Source organism: Falco naumanni, chromosome 11 (assembly GCF_017639655.2).
Source record: "Falco naumanni isolate bFalNau1 chromosome 11, bFalNau1.pat, whole genome shotgun sequence".
In the NCBI taxonomy this organism is placed as follows: Eukaryota; Metazoa; Chordata; class Aves; order Falconiformes; family Falconidae; genus Falco; species Falco naumanni.
Genome location: NC_054064.1, coordinates 20357224 through 20380721, shown reverse-complemented (window position 1 = coordinate 20380721; position 23498 = coordinate 20357224). Strand labels below are relative to the sequence as shown.

At 40.3% G+C, this 23498-nt stretch overlaps 1 protein-coding gene across 22 annotated transcripts in view; it reads left to right on the top strand.

Moving 5' to 3' along the window:
* ADGRL2 (adhesion G protein-coupled receptor L2) overlaps positions 1–23498 on the top strand; it is a 179620-nt gene that overhangs the window by 9337 nt on the left and 146785 nt on the right. For 9 of the 22 annotated variants that reach the window (XM_040610972.1, XM_040610970.1, XM_040610978.1 and 6 more), the window contains exon 1: positions 9637–10445. The exons of 1 other annotated variant lie outside the window; for it this stretch is intronic. The gene's annotated coding sequence lies outside the window, so the exon portion shown is untranslated. Of the gene's footprint in view, positions 1–8562; positions 8578–9634; positions 10446–23498 lie in introns of those variants that run through there. 12 more of the 22 variants (XM_040610965.1, XM_040610968.1, XM_040610974.1 and 9 more) reach the window with 4 other exon arrangements.

Genomic DNA, 23498 nt, shown 5'->3' with positions numbered 1-23498 from the left:
TACTATGTAAATCATAAATTTAATGGCATACTAAGACACACATCTGTTTCTATTTTGTAGAAGTTAATAATCTAACTTCAGAGTATTTAAACATTACTTTCATTAACTGGAAAATTGTGAAAAATAGAGACTGCTATAAGTCACAATGTGTTGCTGCATTATGCTAAGGGAAATATAAAAATTGCAAGTCTGTACAGTGAAGCATAATTTTCTGAGAGATATGTGCCATTGTCTGTTTCATGACCTTGCAGCTCCTCTGTTTACTAGGGAAAACATCACTTACACAAACAGAGCTGCATTGCTAAGTAGAATCTGCACCTGCACCTTGTAGATTTCTATTTATATTTTTAGTAGCAAATGTCTTTCACAACAAGGAAAAGATGATGCCTTAATTTCCCAAACCTATACAGATATTGACCTAATGGCTTTTGTTATAGCTAGCGTTGTATAATCCAAAAAAATAATTTGAGGCTTAATATGCATATTACAACCTATTTTAAAGATATTTTTGTCACTAGAACTGATAAAAATGTTGTGCTGCATAGATCAGTTTTCAGTAGATAGGTTTTTTAATAAAATTTACTTTTTGGTCTAGGGTGTACACTGTAAGTTGTTTCATTCTATAATTCTTGTTGATAAGTTTAGTTTATTAACAGATTAATACACTATACTATACTATACTGTATCATAAATTTGGCATCATGCACAATTTATAGGACTTGCAAAGAACCAATTGTGTGCGATTTGTTGGAGAAACGCATCACTGTTTTCAACTTTTGGTTGTAAACACACTAGTTTCCCCAAAGGAAACAAATCTATTACCATATATTTACTAATCTTTTTGAAAACATAGTTGAATTCAGTTGCAAGGCAGAACGGAGTTGGTCTGCCAACTTTAGCACTGTAATAAAAGGTCTAATTTGTAAGGTTTACTATGATAATGGACTGTAAGGTGATAAATTTTGACCAATAAATTCCTTGGAAACTCAAAACTGGGTTGCACTAAGTAGTGAAGTTAAGATATGCAGAATATTTAAAGTAAATCTTTATTCATAAAAATTACAATGTCAAAAATGTAATTTATTATAGAATTTTTTTCTCTTCCAATAATCTGTTTATTAAAAAGACTTCCAGTCTTTGGGAAGTCAGATGTCACTTAAGTGCTGTTTTGCTTGTGCTAAAATTACCTGCAGTAGTAGATGCTTTGCATTAAAGCTTAGGGTGCATAAAGCTGAATGGGATTTATGGAAATGACTGTATGAATATGTATCTCACCTTTTACCAGTGCTAATTTCAATGAGCTGTATTTGAGAGAGGAATTACATTAATATATACAACTGATAGGGAATTTGCACATTAATTTTAGTATCAACAAAAATTCTAAAGAAAGCAAATTAAACCAATGTAGCAATATAGAGAGGTGACGGGAAAAGAAAACAGAAAGGCCAAATTGGGCACCTCAATGGTACAGTGCACATTTATGGTTTATTCTTCTGTAAGATTCGGTGGTTGCATATGCAGGAAATTCTCCCATTCCTGTGTAAATGCATAAGGAGTTATCACTTTGCTTTCCAAACATGCAATAAAAGGTTAAGTGTGTTGTCTTAAGGATATATTAAATGTAGTACTATGATTTACCAGATAGAATATGAAAAGATCATATTTTGGTGCTGATTATTCAACAAACGGTAGCCAGTGCTCATAGTAAGGTAGGGAATAGCATCCTAATTAATTATTGACTATATTTTAATATTTATAATTAGCAGTAGTACTAAGCAGTCAATCGATGTTCCTCACAACAGGAGCATGGTAGTAATATCATTCTCTGACTGCAGTGTTTTTACAAAGGCGTAACCATACCTTCAATCAGATTCAAATACTATTTGTCAAAAACATTGAGGTCTGTCAGAAGTAAATGATCGTTTAATTAAAGAAAAAAAGGTGGAATATCTTTGATCCCTATACTTTAGTGATATTAATTCCCATGTGCTGCAGGTGTTTGTAATGTATAACAAATCATTACTGAAACAGAGGCTTTTATAAGCAGTTTCAGTGAAGGAAAATGACTGTTCTTACAGCTGCCAGAGTTACACCTGGTATGTAACACAAGCATGACAAAATGTGAACTAGAAGATGTGAGCCTGGAAACAAATCTGGGTATGCCCCTCCGTGCTCTGCCCATGCCAGCTGAGATGGATTGCAAAGCAGTGCTGATGTTAAGAGTTGGTGGGGAGGGGGGGAGACTGAATTTGCTGCTGTTTCTAGGCCCTCTGACCAGTGATCCATGATGCATCTCTGGTACCTGCTCCAGAGGGAGCCAATCACATCACTGTCGGCATTTCAATGGCAATCAGTACCAAGAGGCAAAAATACATTCTTATAAAAAAATATAAGGGACCAAGTCCTTGGTTTAAACTCCAAAACAAAATCAAAGCAAGTATAACCAATCAACTCAGGTTATGAGCACTTTCAGAGTTGCATGGGAAACTGAGAAGCAGAACCAGATGAATTGTACAAAAAGCACAACTTATACATTGTCTTGATTAAAGGTACCAATTGAGTATTCTAAATTAAAAAAGAAAATGACAAAAAAACCCCACTTATTCTTACAGATTAACACCTAGTAGCACACTGGGAAAACAGTAAATGGGAACTGAAATATGCAAGTTTGGAAGCAAATATTGCTCTCACGCCTTGCCATTTGATAAGGGAATTGAAAGTTACAATCATGACGTGTGGAAGTCCCAGTGGGAGATTCTTTTTGTTCCTGATTGATTGATCATGAGCACCCTGTTCTTTCTGGTTCATAACCTACTACCGTATCTCTGAACTTGATTATTGTGACCATGGACCAGATTTTCATGTAGGCATCGTACAGAATTCCAACAACAAGACTCCTAAAGAGAAACATGGAAGGAATTTAAACTCTTAAGTTGAAAAAACCCTGTTTCAATGCTGCCTACCTGGGGAAGATGCCTCTGTTCAAAAGGCACTTCCATGTTTTTACATTAAATTTTCCTACAGTGGTAATGCTCATCATGCCAAATATTGCTTTAGTCAAGATAAACCAGACTAAGGAGCTCTGCACCAACATCATTGCCAAGGCGAGCTGTAAAACAAAGCTGAGCAGTTGAAAGTGACAGTCGTACTGTAAGGGCACCTGACACCCAATAACACAGTTAGCCTGTCACTAAACCCAGTGGTAATCACCACTTTCTTTTGAAGGTGTAGCTTTATTCTACAACGAGCAGTTAAGAGACTTGTCCAAAGTGTGTGAAACAAGATCAGTTCTCTCCTCTGCCTGAAAGGATTCAAACGTGTATTTCTTCCCAGCTAAACAGTTCTCTAACCCACAGCCTGACTGGAAATGGAGATACTCTCCACTTCTGCTAAACTCATACACCCCGCAGAAAATTATTCGGGATTCACTGGGCTAGAAAGAGAGAGCACCAGAGGGAATACAACTCTGTAGCTCAATGATTTGGGCAATCAATTGGAATGGGGAGGCCTGTGTTCTGGTTGGTGGTCCAAGAATTTGATGTATTTTATCCCATAACTTCTCAAAAAAGTAAATTTAACCTCACCCCCAACGTAGGCATCTAAGTCTTTATGGGTTTGTACAGCTGTGCAGATAAAGATTAATATCTCTTCAAATCTTAGCCTATGTCATCAAGGACATGGATTTTAATAGTGCCTAGGATGATTGTATTAGATGCTTGGGTAAGAAATGAAAAGCCTTCATGGATTCATACTTGCAAATACAATGGTTTGCCTTTGAATTCTCCATTTTCTGTTCATCTGTTTTGCATCACCTTCCAGTTTGCGGCACACAAACAACAGAAGAGTGGCCAAGGACCTGGGTAATATTATAGTTAAAAGCAAGCTAATGAGTATAAGTTCTAGATCTGCAACTGGAGTTTGATAAAGGAAATCATAGGAGGTATAGGGGTTTAGTGTAGACACCCGGTCTTTCTCCCATTATGTTATATCAAGCAGCTGTGTAGCAAGAGCTGAGGAGAGGTGGTGAGAATACGCAGTGACCTCCAAATATGCCAGTCTGAGATATCGGGTACTTCTCTGGCTGCAAATTACCAGGTGAAAGAGATACAGAGATTTAGCAAAGTCATAGCAAAATTGTGTAATATAGTTGTGTACAGGGGAGGAGGAGAAGGACCTCCCTACCTGCCAGGCAAAATTACATTTATTTTAAATAGAAAAATCTATTTAATTTGTTACTATTCTCTTGGGCTTTGCTTCTTTCCTTAAAAAACATTTGCTGCCGAAATGCAGAAGTAATGCCTATGCAGATACAGCAGTTGGAGAAAAGGGAACCTAGAAATGTGCAAAACTATTTGGAGAATTGGGATCTCATGACATATCTCTTTCCCCAAAAGCTCAGCACTGCAGTTCCTTTTCTGGTATGATCGTTTCAGCTTCTGTGCTGAGCTTTTCATATGAAAACAGGGAATTGTACTCGTCTCTTTTTAAACGTGTTCTGCTACGTGACTCCTAACAGCTCAATCTTGAAAACTCTTTGGCCTTTATAAATGCCTGCAGCACTAAACTGTAAACTTTTCTCCACCAGCATACACCCATAAATACCCAAAGCCCAAAGTAAGGAATGTACTTCTTCAACAACACTGAGCTCCAGCGTTATTGAAGCTCCCCCAGATTCACTTTTCAGAGTAGAAGGGCAACTGCAATGTCTTAGCATGAACATAAAAACCTGTATCTAAAGTCACTGGTAAAAATCACATTGATATCTTAAAATTATTAATTATAATTTAAAAAAAAATAGTTGATTAATTGTATACAAAATTTATTATCATGATACAATTCTGTTTCAGAATACCTAGCTAATATGGCATACGCATGCTCTTGTTTCATAGCTGCATTTTCTCTGAACAAGGTTGTTTCTAATGTTACTTAATTAACCAAAATCAAATTAATTTCTGTCTAAGAAACAAGAAACAACAGCTTTGTTGAATGAAATTATCTTCATTTTCTTGAAGCTATTTAAATTAAAAACATGAGTTTCTACAGTTGGGAAAAAACCATCCATGGTTAAAATCTTTGAAGCCCATCAATCTCTTTAACCACACAGCTAATGTGTTCCTTCTGTTTTCTTTGAATGAAATCACCATGAGTGGTTAGATGTTGATTTAACATAAAGCAAATGGAAATGGGTGTTTCCTTAGTCATGTGTAGAATTTATTTTTAAAAACAATTACCAAGTGTTATGAGTAAGTCAGTGATTTTGTCATTTCTTAAATAATGATATAGATTATGAGTTATTAAAACTGATTACTGAAGTAAACTATGTAAAATGCAAATTCATGTTACATTTATTTGTTAGGAACAGCTGCAGAATTCTCTTATTTTATTGATGGGTTTCATTTTTTTCCCAAGTGACACTAAAATCTATTACTTAGTTTAAAAGACTGGTAATTGTCAAGATATTTTTCCAAACTTTTAAGACAATACACTGGATATTTTCTTTTATGGGTTGTATCATTCACACTTTATTTATATAAATTTGTCCACAAAATTAATTGGGGTTTTTCCTAAATAAAACAAACAAAATTTTGACTTTTCAGTTTTGTGTTGAAATGGTAAAATCATGTAATGTTTTGTTACTTTTCCACGTACCATGGAAAAAACCCCATGTCTTCATGCTGTACCAATTAAACCGCATCTTTATATCACACCAACTTTAGCTGATGCTACTGCACTACATACATACAACCTCTTCTGTCAGTCTTTGCTAACATTATGTCTAACAACATTACAACTAATATCTAATTATAAGTTCATTGATACGCTATTCAACAGGGTATGCACAGATAGGAGGAAATGTCAGTTGCTAGTATTTAAAGTTCAGTCATAAAACTCCAGTAATAAAGAAATAGGTTGCATAAAATCTGTGTAAACCATTTCTCATGGGAGAACTGACACTTAGGGCAATACAAAATATTATCAAGATATTTAAACGTTTTAAATTAACCTTTTTAAAAATAGGCAGATGCAAACTGCAATTCTATGGCAGAAAACCTCTAGTTGAGTCTGCAAGTTCGTATTACAGACTTCATAATTTGGCCGATTTTTTTCTGCAAGTTAAATCATCTTTATCAGATGCATCTTCTTCAAGTACAAGCTGACAGTGAAATTTTTTCCAGTTCTCAGTGTCCTACATGTTGGCCCTAGAAATGCTAATTGATACACAGTTCTTGTGATTATTTAAAAATTTACTATGAATTTGCTTTTATTTTTTCAAGGACATGATCCAGCAGTTTCACCAAAGCAATTTGAGAGCAATACACACAGAACATACATGAAAACAAAAATTTAACATTAGTAAAAGGGGCAAATAAAATACTATCAAATTATTTTGCTAAGCTTGTAAGAGTTCTCCCAGTGTTTTCAAGCTAGCTATTTTGCACTGTTGCAGCAAAGCAAGGTTTTAAAGGAAAATCTACTTGTCTGTACTTACTTGGGGAGTATGTATGGAATGAGATACACATTTTATAGGGATATGGCAAAAAGTAAATAGGCAGCTTTAATGGTGAAAAGAAACTTGATTTGTTATAATTCTTTTTTATGTATTAATATGCAAATCTTGCAATAATTGTGGCCGAGTAAAAACTAAAGGATGAGATTCAAGTATGCCATGGGTGTATGTGTCTACAATTTTCCTGTTCTAAAGAAACAGATGCTGTTTCATGTGAAGCAAAATTAATCACTTGAATAATACTATTTTACTTGCCAAAGCAACATACACCTCTGCCAGGTATTCTCATATCTTAATCCACATTTAATGAGAATTAATGGAAGCATGTGTTTTCGAAACAATGGCTGAAAGGTCTCTGCATTTTTCCCAATTGTTTAAAAATCAGTTTTACAACTTGGAGCTGTAAAACTTACAGTTGTAAAACTCCATTTCTGCATGTAGAAAGAAATATGATTCCAGAAGTTTTTGATGAAAAGGGGGAAAATAAACGTCAGTCCTGCAGTTGAATCCACATAGGTGAATTCACTTCCACTTCAGCAAATATTAACACAAGGCCTAGTTCTGCGGTTCTTTTCAGTCTTTTTGTGGGTAAAAAATTTCTACAGAAACCAACAGACATTTTGCTCGAAATAGAAGAATTCCTTTCTCACACACCCTCTCAAAGGGAAACTGCCAACCCTATGTAATTCTTGTATTCTCAACTGTTTTGTGGCTAAACCCTGCTCTCATCAACTGAGCAAAAGGCTAAAAGGCTGTTACTTCCAGGCTATCACTGCTTATCCACAATTACATTTATGTGACATTAAAAAAAAAAAAAAAAAAAAAAGTAGGATTTGTTAATGATATGTTTTAAAACTCTGGTAAAATGATAGCCAATCAATATGTATGTCTTTCTATTTCTGTGACCCTCTTTTAAAGAAGCATGTTTCCATAACAGATGCATCCAACCCTTTCAATGAAAATCAGTTTCTAATATAACACATTAAAATACCTGTATGATTTAATTCCATTAGAAATGCGTAAGAGGTTATTAAGGGTTTATAGAGATATTTATGAGGATATTTTCAGTAAGATAGGGCAGTTAGCTATACTAGGGATACACAAAGGACTTAAAGAACTAGGGAGAAAATAGAGAACCTGCTCTTTTCTACATTTTGCTCTCACAGTAACCTATATTTTAACTATATATAGTAGGTACAAACTATCACAGGGACACAGGATCTCCTGCCCTGGCATGCTGAGCGTGGCTGCCAGGCAGCGTGCAGGTTTAACCCCACTGACAGCAGCCCCAGGAAGATGCGCCGCCCGCCATGGCCGAGCAACCTCGCCGGGCCCACAAGCCTGGGATTGCTCTCCCCATTCCCGGTCTCCTCCACAGGCACCGTCAGCGGGGAAGGTCAGTGAGGCTGTGGCATGCCCATCTTGTGGTGATTTTTCAATACTAATCCCTGGGATTATTGCTAGTGCTGTTGAAAGTTTAATGTGCTCTCACAGAGGCCTGGGCCAAGGCTATCCTCCCCACTAGCACTTCAGGTCGCAAGGGCTGATAGATCCAGTTTCCTTTTAACCGTGTCACGTCCCTCTTCATACACATTGCATTTTGCTAAGCAGGAACGTTAATTGCACAGGTATGCAGAGCAGTCGAGGTAATTATGTTAAAAAGTAAATCTTTGCCATTAACAAAGGCAACGATCCCGATTTCCTGCAGTGGTGTGGGTGTTCCGAGCCGAATCGCCAACGTGCTTTGGACCCGACAGAGCCGATGGGGCCCCATTGGTCCCCTCCCGTGCGTGCCACGCTGCGGGCAGGCGCAGCCCAGCGGATTTCATCCCAGCGCCGCAGCCAGGGGAGGGAGGGGGCGGCTAAAAAAAGCCCCAAAGGGCGGCGGGGGCAGGGGGGCGCTGCCAGGCTGGGGCCGCACCTCGGTCCCTCCCCGCGGCCGCGCAGCCCGGCCCTCGCCCCGGCCGCGCCCCCGCCCGCCGCGCCGCGCCCACCGGCCCTGCCTAATGCCCAGCTGCTTCTGCCTGACCTTGAGAGCTGGGGACCGGGCATGTTGCGAAGCCTGAAAGGTCAGCGCGGATCCTCAGTATTTTGCATCAACACGGGGGTGGGGAACAGACCGAAAAAGCCTGCCAACAGCCCCAAACCTTGGTTTCTAAGAGCAGATTTTTGGAAAGAAACGCAACAGCGCTACTACTCTGCGTTTTGTATCTGAGCGCAGGAATGAGTCAACTTAGTATCCTTTAAATCGTTTCCAAGTGCCGTTTACCCTGTCCTGACACGCTTTCCCCAGAGCAGCGCGGTGCTTAGCAGCGCCGTCCCTGCCGGCTGCTGCGGGCGGGCGGAGCGGCGCAAGGAGGTGGCTGGGCAGGTGGGCGCCGGGCAGCCTCCGTGCGGGGAAAGGCAGGGAAGGGGCCGAAAGAGCCCTGGAAGCCTCGGGGAGCCGGGAGCCCCCTGCCTCCCGCCCCTCGCCTGCTCTGGCCCGCTGGGCGCGCCGCCCGGTGAATTATTTTTGGGTGCAGACGCCGGGGGGGAGCACGCACGGTGGGTGCAGCGCGTTGGCCCGGCCCGGCAGCACCTGAGCAGGGCCCGGCGCACAAGTTGGGGTGCGCGGTGGCGGTGCGCGGTGGCGCGGCAGGGTACGGCCAAGGAGAAAGTGCCGCGGAGACGCCTGCCGGCCTGCGGCGCGCCGGCAGCCGCCGGGAAGCGTGAGGGGGGGGCGGCAGGCCCGAGGCCCCAGGCCCGGCGAGCGCCGGGGCCCGAGGCGCCGGGCAGGGGCGCCCGGCGGCTCCGCTGCGGCGGGCGGGCGGCTCCGCGTCGGTGCGCGCCCCGCGGCAGCCGCGGCGATGGAGCGGGGAGCGGGCAGCGCTGGCGCGCAGCCCATCGGCTCGGCCTGTGGTGCCGAGCGGCCGGGCGTTTGCTGTTAGCCTTCACCCCCCCAGCTGGAAGAAAGGGAGGAGGGTGCGCGGGGGGGGGGGAGGAAAAATTGTCCTTCGTCGGTGCTGCTCTACGTGATAATATGTTTATATGATTAGCTGAGCCCAGGGGTGGGGAGCGGAGGGAGAGGGGGTGGAGATTGGAGGGGGAGGAGGCTGGAGGTGACTCCAGTTCAGCGCCGGCGGAGAGTCTGTGTCAGGACTTCGCAATCCCCAGTCACACACGGAGAGGTGCATGAGCAAAAAGGAGGCTGCGATACAATTCATTGGGATTTTTTTGTGTGTGTGTGTGTGTGTATGTATTGCGTTTTTCCCATTGCTGCGCGCGTTACTAGCTCAGCGGCCGGCCTCCAGTCGCTGGCGGGGCAGCAGCACCGGGAGGAAGAGGAGAAAATCCGAGGAGGGGCCGGACCTGCACCCCGCCAGAGGCCAGAATGTCATCCCGGGAGATGTAAATCTAGTCGGTGCGAGCGACAGAGACACAGAGGAGGGGGGGTCCATTGTAACATTTTCGAGTTGTTCCCCGCTACTCCCGCTGCTGGCATCGCCTCCCGATCGTTGCACAGAAAGGACTCCGAAGGCTGGGCACACACACTGCGCGCTGCGCCCGTCGTCCCCTCCATTTCGTTTTTTTTTAAATTTAATTTATTATTTTCGTGCGTGCGGGCGGGAGCCTGGCTGCATCGTGCGTTTCGTGCGGAGCGGAGTGTCGGAAACTGCAGGAAAATGTTGACTTAGCCCCAGAGAAGCCTCCCGGCTGGCTGCTTGGAGGAGAAGCCGCCTTCTGCTCTGCGCTGCCCCGGCCCGCCGAGCCGCAGAGCCAGCTGCCGCCCGCTCCCCGCCCGAGCCCGGCGCTCGCCCACCCGCTCCCCGCTCCGCCGCCGGAGCCCCGGGACTAACTCCGCCGCGCTCCCCCGCAGCCCTGCGCTCGGCGGGGTCACCCGGCTCCCGGGTCCCGCCGGGGCGAGAGATCCCGGCCCGCCTTCGGCTCCCAGACAGAGGTAAGCGGAGCCCCGCGCTGCAGCCTCGCCGCTCGTTTCGTACGGCGCCCGCTCCCCACTTCGGCCGGTCGCCACCGAGCCGCCGGCGGGGAAACGCTTACTTCGGGGTCTGCCTTGTCTGCCGGTGCCCGAGGCCTCTGCCCACCCCCGCTCGCCCGCCGGTCCCCGCCGGAGCCGGAGCGCGCCCCTCGCCGAGGCCGCGGCCCTGGGGCGGCAGCAGCGCGGCGCCGCCGACCCGCACGGCCGCTGTCCGCCCGCGCGGAGCCGCCCCCCCGCAGGCCGCCCCCCCACCCCCACCCCTGCGGAGGGGCCTGCGGCAGCCGCGGCGGGTCGGTGCGGCCCCCGGCCGCTGCCCGCCCCGCCTTGGGGCCGGGGTGACCTGCGGAGCAGGCCCGGCCGCCGCTCGGCTCGGCGCGGCGCTCCCCGGCGCGCAGTGCGCAGCGGGGAAAGTTGCATCCGTTCGGTAAATAATTACCTGTTGCGGGTTTATTTTTGTAACTCGGCCCCGCGGCTGCCCACCGGCCCGTGCGGGGCGGGGGGTGGCCTCGGGGAGAGCAGTAAATTGCCCTTTGTCGGCTGCGGAGTGAGAACAACTTTTTTTTTTTTTTTTTTTTTTTTTTTTAATTTTATCTCTATTTATTTTCACATGTAGAAATCTGGGGCCATCTGGAGACAGAAAACAAGAGTGTGTCATGAGCCTCAGTTGCTGTGTCTGGCTCTAAAAATAACATCTCCTTGTTAGTCTGCGCTAGCACTGCTGGGCTTCGGCGGTGGCTTGTCGCACCGGGACCCGCCGGTGCTCAGGTGCGGGTCTCCCGGCACGGCGCTGCCCGGTGCGGGGTGGGGTGTGGGGGGGCGCACAACAAATGTTCCGCTGTTTGGTTTCCTCAGACGCCCCGGCTCCCTCCTTTTGTTGCTTTGCCACGAAGAGAGGTGCCATTTCGCATCATTCCGCAGAAATTGTTTGAATTAATGCAAGTGTGAATTCTTACCGTTTGAAGGAGGGTATTAGCATATCAAAGGTTTCTCGGCTCCGGCTCAATTGAGAAAACTTCAGCTTGTCTTCCATTTGCTTCCCAGCAGAGGCCCAAAGGGCAGAGGGAATTGTAAAGGGGTAAAATGGGGAGGTGGATGCGGGCTATGTTTCTCAACTTTCGCTGTTTGGCAATTATGCGAGCGAAAAACAAGGTCCCATCGCTGCAGAGCCCTTGCGAGCGCTGGGACAATTACACTCCATTGATTAATGGCTTGTTCCGAGGGGAAAAAGTGACCTTTTCCGCCGGGCAGGGCTGCGTGGCTCCTGCCGCCCCCCTCCCCCCGCCAGGGGGGCTTGGGAAGCCCCTTCCCCCGCGCCAGCGCGCTGGGCATGGCCCGCACGGTGCTGTGCGGGGGCTGGGTGGGGAGCACCTTCTAATTACTTCGGAAAACAAATGCAATCTTGTAATGAAAGACCTATCGATTCCAGACCTTTGAAACAAATACGCTTCCCTCCTTCATGGGTGGGTAGGCTGGAATAATAGATATTTTTATGGAGAGTTGTAGAAGAAGTTTTGAACGCCAGCGGCCATATGCTTCCATGTCCTTTCTGTTCTAGAAAAAAAGTGAAAATGAGTGATTCTTGTAATCTCATTTAATCAGGGATAGAGTGTTTACAAAGATAACCTAATTTGCGGTTAGTATTACCCTGTAATAAACAATTTGAAACCAAGTATGGAGTGCTGTTCTGGTGGCTGTGTAGAACATCTATTCCATTGTAAGTTGTTTTACACGACTACGTATTTGCAGGTTTTTAGTCTTTTGTTACTATTTCCTTGAGCCTGAAAGGGGATGTGGCCCGGCCTGCCCTTTTATTAGCTTTGCAAATCAGTGTTCATAATCTGGCAACCCAAAAGCCAAGCAAAATCCACTTACCTGTCAATAAGTTGGGACCTTTTCCAGGGACCAGATGTTTCTTGGGGACTGTGTTCTGGTGTATATCTCGGGCAAAAAAAAGAACTTTCTATCCCTTCCTTGCCAATGCTGTCCTTCCAAACCTTTTACTTGAATGATGCAGGTACTAAAACATAAATTTTGTGTTTTTAAAAAGTTGGTTTAAGTGCTTGGTATGTAGTGTTTGGTCTGTTTATCTTTTTGGGGTTTTTTGTTTGTTTTTTTTTTCTTCTGGTTCTTCATTTGATGGTTTGGGGTGTGTGTGTGGTGGCTTTTTCTAAGCCATGAAAGTGATGTGCCTTTAGAGTAGGTTGTCTTCACTCATGCTTCAATTTCCTTTCATTTAATGAAAGAACTGAGTGTATATGGTATGTCTTGGCAAAACCCCGTGCAGTTAATTAAATAACTTTTATAGATTTCTGTTATTCTTAAGTGGACACGACCATTTTTTTTAGTGGTCCTAAAATCGTGTGTCATTACTTTCCAGGTAATTTCCAGCAGTTTATTTACCTAATGTCTTCAGCTGTCTGAAGTAGTACCTTTTGGTGGTATAAAAGGAACATATTGATGTAATTGCCATTATCACACTTAAGTTACTGTTAACTAGTGTGCTTTGAATGTAGAGTGCTATAAAGAAGGTGCTTTCTTTCAGCTATTAGGGATAATCTAAAAATTGTCTTGCAAATGTTGCTTTTCGGTTTGTATGATGGCAACCTCAAATTCGACAAATCTCTAAAGGTATATATAAAAAACATTTAGTGGAAAGAAGATTTTCAACATCCAGATGACAAAATTGGACCACTTAGAGAAAAATTAATGTGCTGCAGCAGCACTTCAGCTGCCATTTTCAATCACTGTGGGTTACTATGTGTTGGCAACAGCAAAAAAGCATAGACGTTCAGATAGCTCAGGGAGCTGGTAGTTGGGGGAATCAGGATATTGAATCATGTGGGGTAGAACAAACCAATTACTTCAGATTTTGACTTGAGAATTTCCAGTGAACATTATTTTCTGGCTTTTGGCTCCCCTGCTCATTAATAGACCAACATCAAAGCAAGCAACCAAACTTCGAAACGTTATAAAAACTAATGTAAAGATACAGATCTCACATGTAGTCTTGCAAGTCTTAATTTAAGACAAGCAGTTGGAGTTTTTATTGCTGCAATTTTCACAATCAGCAGAGACATTAACACCAGACTTCTGGGTGTTTCCCTTCTTCAAATGAGCAAGAGGAGAGCTTTAAAAAGACCCAAAGTTTGCTTAGTTAGTTCTTATTTGATCACTGCAGAAGCTTTCTCAATGTTTTATTTATCTCTTACTGCTTTTAATGCATAAAGTCAGGAAAGGGGGTTACTCAAGAATTCTAGTTTGTAGTAAGGAAGCACCTTATTAAAATTTAAATAAGCAGGGTAGTGTAGTCTTAAGAGTTTGTAGTCTTTATGGTTAATAATACGTCCTAATATGATGATTTTTATTTCTTAAAATGCAATATATAGACATGACATTTTGATTTATATATGTCTTTTAAATGGAGGTAGTTATGATGAAGAAAAAATGCTACAGTCTTGAATGACAGCTTCGTAGAAAGGTCCATCATTTTCACTTAAGGCTGTTGGAAAGAGAAGTTAGGCAAAATATTTATCAAAGTTACATTTGCAATACATTTCTATATCGTGTGTCACAAATTCATACAAATAATAATACCCATCCAGTATAAATAATTGTTTAATGTTTAGAGAGGGTAGAAACATAATCATAAGTTTTAAGGAATTTTACCAGTCAAAAAAGTTTTATGTATTTCCAAGCCCTTGCTCATCCTGTGTCCGCCTAAGATGTTGACATACATGTAAGAAAATACTGTTAACTTCTAGTATGGCTCTTGCTGAGGGTAGCACCATGCCTAATAATAATAATAATAATTATGAAGAAAAACCTACAAATAACCACTTGGAGATATTTTGTATCAAAAAATGCTTTATGTCTCCTCTGCATTTCCACTGAGGAGTATCTGTGGATGACTGATAATACAAGGACTGGAAGCAATGATTAATGATTTTACCTGGTCAGCTGCAAGAGAAGAAGTTAAACTGCGTCTGGTATATAATTGAAATCATATTAATGCATAGGTAGACAAGCAGTCAGTTATAAAGCAATATACTTTAGAGTGCAGGCTAGTGAAATTTATAGTCAGGCATGTTACTTGGAGATGTCATGTTAAAAAGACTCTTTCGAAGCATTTTTTAGGATTGATGTTTGTGATGTACAAAAGCGATTTGAAATCGCAAGAAATTCACCTTTTAAAGTATTTATGTGCAGCTTTTAAATTTAAAAGCTGTCTGTTATTTTTTTAAAACCCTCAGTTTGAAACAAGTAAAAGATTTAAACCATCATAGTTATAATCTGATGTCAAGAAAACTGGAAAAAGGAAAAGCTATTTTAAGGCCATTCTTGATACTCTTCACAATCATGTTTAATATTTAAATAGTTTTCAAAGATAGCTGCATTCTGTTTCCAACAGTTCTTAAAATAAAAGTAGTAGGTGGAATATTGGTAACTTGCAATTTAATGTGCATATATACCTGGTTTAGAAAATACTTCCAGTCTTTATTTAACAAATATGATTCTTTCTAACCGTCTTCATTTAAAAGGTGAAAGATGACAGGCTTAAAGCCCTTTTCAATAGATCATTTTCTTGGAGTTCATGTTTTTTTCAACCTGTAGTGTACAGAGATGTGTTTCTACAGCACAGGCTTTGAAGATTGTGTCGCTTTCTATAAGCGTTGTAGTTATAGAAATATACTTACTGAATGTTAAAGTCTTACAGCATTTTCTAGATACAAATAGGTAGCTGACCAGAAATTGATTCCTTAGGAAAAGAAACCCAACCTTCAAATGCCAAATCATAGCATCTCCAGGTTATGGATCATTACATTAAATGGATTATTTTATGGGTTTCAGAAGATTATGTAATCTGCATATGTCATGATTTCTTTCTTTTTGATTTTCATAAGGTATTGTAGTGATTCAATTTACTCTAGCCTGCTGTTTACCCAGATTATTTAGAAAGGCATGATAATCAAAAACATTGCAGCCTGACTGAAGCAAGCACAGTGCTTAATACCTGGAGGTGGAGTGCAGTCTCCAACAAAATGCTATTGATTGTTATCCTAGCACAAAGCAAGTTTAAATACAGCTTGCTTAATTTAAAAAAATAGGTTTTATGAGTGATGTACTTCATGTTTGGGGAATGTTTTGTGTGTTGTCTGCTAAGTAAAATCCCATCACACTTACATAAATTTGTTCAATTATCAGAGCAGCTAAGGGGGAGGAGGGGAATCAATTTACCCTGAAAAGCACCAGAAATAAGATTACCTTGGCTAGTAGGAACTTGCCAGCACTGTTTAAATTGCTTAATATTGTCAAACGTTGCCATTTTTTATGTTCAGCAAGAAGGATATTTACTATTCTACATGTCCAGGTCTGCTATTCGGCTATTTCTTTATAAGGTATAAGCATGTCTTATTTTTATTCCTACAATAGCAGTTACAGATAATCGGAAGATCTAACAATAACTTTATAAAATAGATGGAATAATACCATTCACTGGAGAAATAGTATTTACTTGAGATAAGTGATCACAACTAGTTTTTTCTCCTGTCTAGCTTGTTGTTCTTGTAACAGACAAATGTAAATACCTTAGCAGACATTTCAGAGTGAAAGGCAGGAGATAAAATGTAATTACTTTTCAGGGTGGCCCTGACGATGCCCGTGTTCTTGTCTGTAATAAAAAAAAATAAAAAGTATCTTTGCTCATCACCTTAGAATATGAAGGCCATTGTTACTTCTGAATATAAAACTATTTTCTGATTTTTAATATTGACCTCAGTATTTATCTTTAGCCCTTCTGTGTAAGGTGGAATCCTTGTAGCCATAAATCCTAGTTGCTGATGTCCAACTGAGCATTTAATAGAGCACCTAATGGACTCTGCTCCTGTATTTTTCTTGAATGCATAACATCTTGCTTCATTCAGTCACCAAAACTAACTTTGCCACAAGGACAGGCAACAGGACAAGTTAGAATCAATGGACCATTTGTAGGTCACAAAGTCAGTTTACTGGAATTTCAGAGGAAACTGGTTGAAAAAAGAGGACAAATGTCACTTTGAATAGAGATGTTTGAATCAGGCTTCTGCCTTAGGGTAAAATTTAGGTCTGTTGTAGCCTAGATATAATGTCTCCCTCTACAGAGCACAGCATTAATCATGGCTTGACAAGTGATCATGGACTGAGAAAAATAGGGCCTGTCGTGGTTGTGTGTTTTGTGTTTTTTTTCCACCTAATCTTAATCTCTGAGGACCACATTATAAACACTAACATTTACACAAAAAGATTTAAGTGTCAATGTCTGTATTTCAATACTGAAAATAGCTAGCTTCATAGAAAATCTAGTCATAGCTGATAAGAAGCTATTTGGGTTTCTTATGTAGATGCAATATTAAGAGTGTTTTCCTTTTAATGTAATGCAGTGTTTTGTCATAGGAAATTTGTCTTATGCCATTTCCTCATACAAATATCGTAGGATGTATGTCTGCCTGTTTTGGCCTTTGGTATGCTAAAGACCTCTGCAATGACTGTGTTTTTGCTTTAACAGTGTTTTACAGTGTGTTTACCACCCAAGGAAGAGACTTCCTTTTGCTCAAGTGGCGATATAGGGGAAAAAGTAGAATAGCTTTTAAAATGTAATGCAGATTGACTTGACACTGATCGATGTATCTGAGTGTTTTGTACTATGTTTGTATTTTAATGATGTGTTACTTGGCCACAATGAACTACGAAAGCTGGAATGAAATAACAGAAATTGCTATTTAAGATCCTGAATTCTGATACTGTACAAATAAAAGTGTGTTTAATATGTTAATTTTTAAATTAGGGATGGCTTGGTGCATAAATTAGGTGTTGGGAGTGTTCATACCTTTTACGGCAAAGAAGGGAATTTTCATATTTCTTGGGCTTCTTCACTGCTTTGTGTGGTGGGGACAGTGCAGGGAGCAGCTGAGCACTGTGCATCACCACTAGAGAGGTGCATCTCCTTAATGTACGCTTAGATTTCTATCTACAACTGTTGAAAAAAAAACAGATAAAATCAGCAAGTAGCAGCAAAACAATTTATCACTGGAGAATCGTGCTTTAAAAATTAGGCTCCTTCTGTTTATTTAGTTGCCTCTGGACATGATAAAATCCTAAATCTCTCATTTGGGGTAAGCTGCTGCTTTCCTTTGTGCCCTCTGTTGGTATTTTCCTACCAGTCGACACCTCAAACCGATTATTGTTCTGTATCTAGATGGCAGAATGATATAATGCCAGTTATGATTAAAAATTGTTTCTGGAGGCTGGGGAGGGGATGACCGACCTTGTTTCTGACTATCATACTTGCTTTGCTGTTGGTGGGATCTGGTGTAAATAGAGCGCAAGCCTTACCCTGAAATGAGGCTGCAGTGTTGGAGAGAGATCACATACTAGAAGGAGACTTTAGTTCACCTCTCCATATATTCTCTTACAGTTTCATATTTGTCCTTTTTTACGGCATAGCAGTCTACACTGGTGTGAAGAGTGTTCAGAAACAACTCCCTCTCCATAGGCAGTGTTGCTTCTAAATAAAGTGGCGCTTTAAGAAAAGATTCCCAAGAACAAGTTCTGCTGTTGACTCTGCGTTTCTCTGGGAAATTCCCGATGTCTGTGTTGACAGTAGGCAGGATTCTTTTCATCTGATCCAGGCATACTTGCATTCATTCTTCTAAGCTTAATTTAGACTTCTACGTGAAGCAACCAATGTGGAAAACTTTGCTTTCCCAGAATGAACAAGGATTGCATCCTCAGTTTGAACAAAGTGAGACTTCTCCAGAATACCGATCTGTAACTATTTCGTTGGTAAATTCGTCATTTCAATATTGAAGGGCAGTGTCTCCTGAAGCTTTGATTCACTTCATGCTACAAAGTATTTCTTAAACGCAGACTGTTAGTCGGTGAGGCTGATTCTTGTGTCAATCCGTATAAAAGTGCTTAAAGGAGGGAGGGTGCCTGGGCAGTGGAGGCATTCCTGGCTGAGCTGCTGTGCCGGGAAAATGGGCTGAGGCTGGGAGTTTAGAGAGGGAGTGGAGTTGCATGCTGACATAATTTGAAAGTAAGAAGAAATCCTTTTGCCCTTCAGGCAATAATCTTACCGGGTGCTTGAATAGAGCATCGTATCTTCAAAATGTTGCCTTTTTTTTTTTTTTTTTTTTTTCTTCTCTCTCCTGCTTTCTTTACTTCCTCATTCTTTCCCTCATTTGAGGAGGTGTATAATAGTATGTGATAATAACTGGTTGTTGAGCCAACTGTTAAAAGATATTCCAGCAGCAAAGAAGAGCTCAGCGTGGAGCAGTCTCATTGTCTTGAAGTGAACACCCCAAATTTATCCTACGTTTCTCCCATGTAATGGCTGTAGCCATACTAGAATATCATGAATATTTTTCTACTTTTTTTTTAAAAGCTGACATTGAAACCTTTTGGGTTTTTTTTGGAGTTTTTTGTTGTTTGTTTGGTTTTTTTTTTTTCCCAAGTGAAAAGTCAGGTCACATGGGGCATATGTGACTTTATGCCCTATACATGTGTATTTATTTTATGAGTATTCTTCATGAGTCTAATGGCACTACTTGCAGAAGTAAAGAAAGTGGGATTTGGCTCTGAAGAGAAACAAAACCACAGGCATACTTTGATTCTTTCCCTGTTAGAAGGGAAATTAATGTTGCCTGATGGCTTTCCAGTTTTTTGAGTGTGTGCTAAAGGTTAGGTAAGACGAAGGCTCAATTTTGATCTGCTTAATATTTATAGCTTTATTCATTGAAGCTTTTTCCCATTTGTGTTGGAGGGATTTCTTTCTAGAAAGCTCGTGCTATTATGGCAAACAACCTGAAGACATTTTAAGGTAAGGGTATTTTGGAAGAAAAGCGTTTTGCCTCCAGTTGGATGAAAACTACATTGTTACTTCATAATTTGATATAAATGGATAGAGACTTCTTTAATTTTCAAGATAACTTACCATTCAGTTCAATTACTTTTTAAACTTTGATGGGAGTGCATATGTAATTGTATCTCGAAGTGGCATTGGATTTTATCTCCCAGCAGTAAATAGAATGAGGGATGCTGCTGTTTGTTTGGTTTGGGGTTAGGGAGATGCATCAGATAGGATGAATTTGTTTTCTTGTTTGGGGTGGTCTTTCATTTCTATTTGGTGATTTTTTTTCTTTCTTTCCTTCTCTTTTTTTTCGTGCCTTGAAAGCATTTAGGGGACTTTGAAAAAGAAATCTGTGTATTTTTATTAAGGAGAGACTAAAGCTGAATGTTTTAAGTTTTCTGAGGGGACAAGAAGAGACACAGGGCTGGAAAAATGTTTTTTATGTGAACTCCTTATTTCAGATAACATTGGAGAAGGATTTTTGGGGGAGTTTCTTTAAAACGATGATTGATTATTTGCGTTCCTATGCTGACTTTACTCACATTTTCCACATATTTTTGCTCATTCTTCTTATTACCTGCAGAGGGAGCTTGTATATGAGATAATCAGAGTAATCAAGGCATTCAGGGCTGAACTGTTTCCAGTAAGTACAATTCCATTTCACAGTGCCTTCTCTGTTATGCAGAGCAGAAAGGCTCCGTAAGATAGCTTTTCAAAAGCCTGTCCGTCAGTAACAGTAAATAACGATGGGCAAAAATGATAAAGTGTCAGTAAGCAAAAGCTGACTTTAGAAATACTTCATATTTCAAAGAAGTGCCTTTTTATTGAAAGTTTAAAAAGAAACTGTGGAAAACAATTCTTATGTGTCGAGGTGAAAGAGGACAGTTTTGGTACTCTGTATGACGGGAAGCAGATTTTTCTTGCATAAACTGTCTTCTCTGAGTCTAAAAACGTCATGTCAGCATGAGAGAGACAACACAGTACTTTCAGGTCTTCGGTACATCTCGTGCAGTGTAGTGTGCTAGCAAAAAGCAATAGGTAAGTCTTTTCTATTTACGCAAGCAGTGTTATCATAATCACGTTGATTGCAGATGCAAGGCTAATTCTCAGTTTTGCTTTTTCTCTATTAAAAAAACATAAAAAGGTGAATGAGCTTTCATCCAGATATAATTGATGAATTCATACAGTCGGACTAAAGCAGACAAACAGTGGTAAGGATAGCTGTCTTGAGTTTTTAAAAAAACATTGACAACAAAGAGCAAGGAATATCATAACCTAAGTTTATTTGTAAATTGTAGCTTAAAAACTAGCTTGAAGAATCAGAAGCATTTTAGATAATGATCTTCTTTAATCTAGTGCAATGAAAGAAATGATCTGGTGTATTGCAGGTTTTGTAATTTGGATTCTGGTTATCTGGATGATGAGAGTGTACAATCCTTCAAAAAGTTAAGACTTCAGAGAAGAAAATAATTCATTTATAATACAGTTTTGCTTGCTGAGCAAGAAGCATAATAGACAGTACTTAAATGAATTCTGCACTATTTATCTCTGGAAAAATGGTGGCAATCCTTTTACTGTAAAATATTTCAGTAAATTTAAAGATGATTTGCTATGATGCTGTTAGGAAATAAAGCAGTATGCATGCACATTCCATAAAGCAGAAACAGCTCTCCATAACATACTGTTCTGTAATAAATCTGCCCCATAAATTGGTTTGAGAGTTGATTTCCCCCCCCCCCCTTTTTTTTTTTTTTGTTAGTTTAAACTAACAGAACTTTACACTTAACACATGTTCAGGCTAACACGGTCTTAGGGTTTTACTTTGGATTCTCTTTTTAAACACCAAGAAAGATTTACCATATCTAATAGAGCAGCAACTCTGTGTCAATTTATTATTTATACTGGCTAATCCTTGCTAATGTGAAAAGTCAGCTTGTTATTGTAACACCAAATGGCCCTCTAAGTAGGCAAACAGTTAAGTAGATCTCCTGTAATAGGTTGTTGTCTAATAAAGAGATTTATGGTATTGGCAAAGGCTATTGTATAGGTATTACCCTCTCACAGCATGATCATGTATTATCTTAACAACTCAGTGCCACATTTATGTTGAGCATTTTCATAACAGGGTAAGAATATTAGCCACAGCAATTACACTCCAATAGGATTATAATGGTAAGATTTACAGAAAATACATAAATTATGTCTTTTGTAGAGATTTTGATAGGTGCTACGAGTTGAAAAGTTGCATCATCCTTTTTGCGTGGGAAAATACCGATGTATTAGTTGTGATGAAGAAAGAGAGGTTTCTCAATTTAATCTTGTTGAGGAATTATGGGGAGGCACTGGGCATAATCTTTCTTTACACAATGTGTCTTTTTCTTTCCCAGTGCGGTAAAGATGTTTCAGAAATTCCGTTCAGTGGAGATTGCCGTACAATGTGAAAATCAAGACATGAATGTAACTTTAATTCTGTTGTGAGGATAGTACAGCTGGGATTAAGATATATTTTTTTAAAACCTTGTATTTTGAAGGTAGAACAATGGTAATTTACTTGCTACATTGGAAGAGCCTGCTTGAATAAAATCATGTTACATTGTTTTAGCCTAACACACCTTTTCTGTTTCATTAGCACCAGGTTTTTCTGGTGATAAGTAACTTAGATACTTTTAAAAATTACTACAAGCAACAAAAGTGACAATAATGTCATACTTGTCACTTAACATGAAAACTGTACATTCAAGCTGTTCCTTAATTCTTAAAATTTTCCATCTGTTTTTGTTTTTTTTTTTTTTTTTTTTTTAAAGCAAGAAAGTGAGACATTGGTACTCATTTACTTGGCAGAAACAATGTACCAGTAACATTTAATAAAACATAATTATGTTTTATCAATTAAAAAACAGTTATGGGGTCTGATTGAAGGAAATATATTAGGTTATATAGTAATTTTTGAATAGATGCATTGAGCAGCAGTCTGAATGGTACAGTGTGACAGAATAGCCACATGTTTTAGGATGATACCTTGAGGTATAGTTCAGTAAGTACTGGAATAATGAGTGCTTAGACAAACAAAATACTTTTCTTTCCCTGATTTACTGTAACAAAATGAAAATTAGGTCATTCCAAAATTCAGAAAAGGTATAGATGGCAGTTCTTGCTGTAGAAGAACTTCCCAATACGTATTCCATGCCATGTATAGTGTACAAGCATGAATAGCGTTAGTTAAATTTGTAAGACACAACATTTCCTGGATGTTTTGGATTAATTCTATGTGTAAGACTGTATGTAGAAAGGTCCTGTACCCATCTGTTTAAAATTGTTATTAATTACCAAAAGCCAGAGGAAGGGTGCACCTGTTTCTTTTGACATGAAATATTCCACTTCTGAAAATGTGCTAATAGAAGGTAACGTTGCACATAGTTTCACGTTCTCTGGTGGATTACTGGAAAATAATTGGGGCCTCAAAACTGCATTAAACAATGAATATTCAAAGCTTGAATATTTTTGTAATGATGACAGCAGTGTATGACTTCATCTGTCATCAGTAACTCATACACCTTGTATTTACACAACTAGAGCGAAATTCTGGATCTTTGTCTTCAGTCTTGTGTTCAGAACAAGAATTATGACCTATAGAATAACATTTTCTATTTTAGAAAAGCTCCTGTATGTTCTTAGATTGGCTTCACATTTTATTTATTTTGAACTGTGGAAAACGATTGTATCTTTTGTCTGTAAGTAAAAAGAAAACACAAAAGGACGAATGTTACCCCCTGATGAATGTGGAGCTCCAGCCAATTTAAGAGCGTGAACTGTGACTGCATTGTTGAGGGCAGTGCTTGTCTTGTATACCCTAAGAAGAACCCAGTACTTACAATAAAAGGATGAATAACGCATAAAAAAATCAGTAAGAGGTAAAGCATTTTTATCAATGCTTTAAATATTAAATTATTTATAATTTTTTTAAAAATTATTAAAAATAGGGTACAGTGGATTTGTTTTACACATTTATCTTTATCAAAAAAGTTTTCTAATGCTTGGGAAGGTAATTTCTGTGTTTGAAAGAGGAAAATATATGCAGAAATATTCTTATCAAGTTGTTAGCCTTATGTGCTCTCCTGAAACATTTTTTT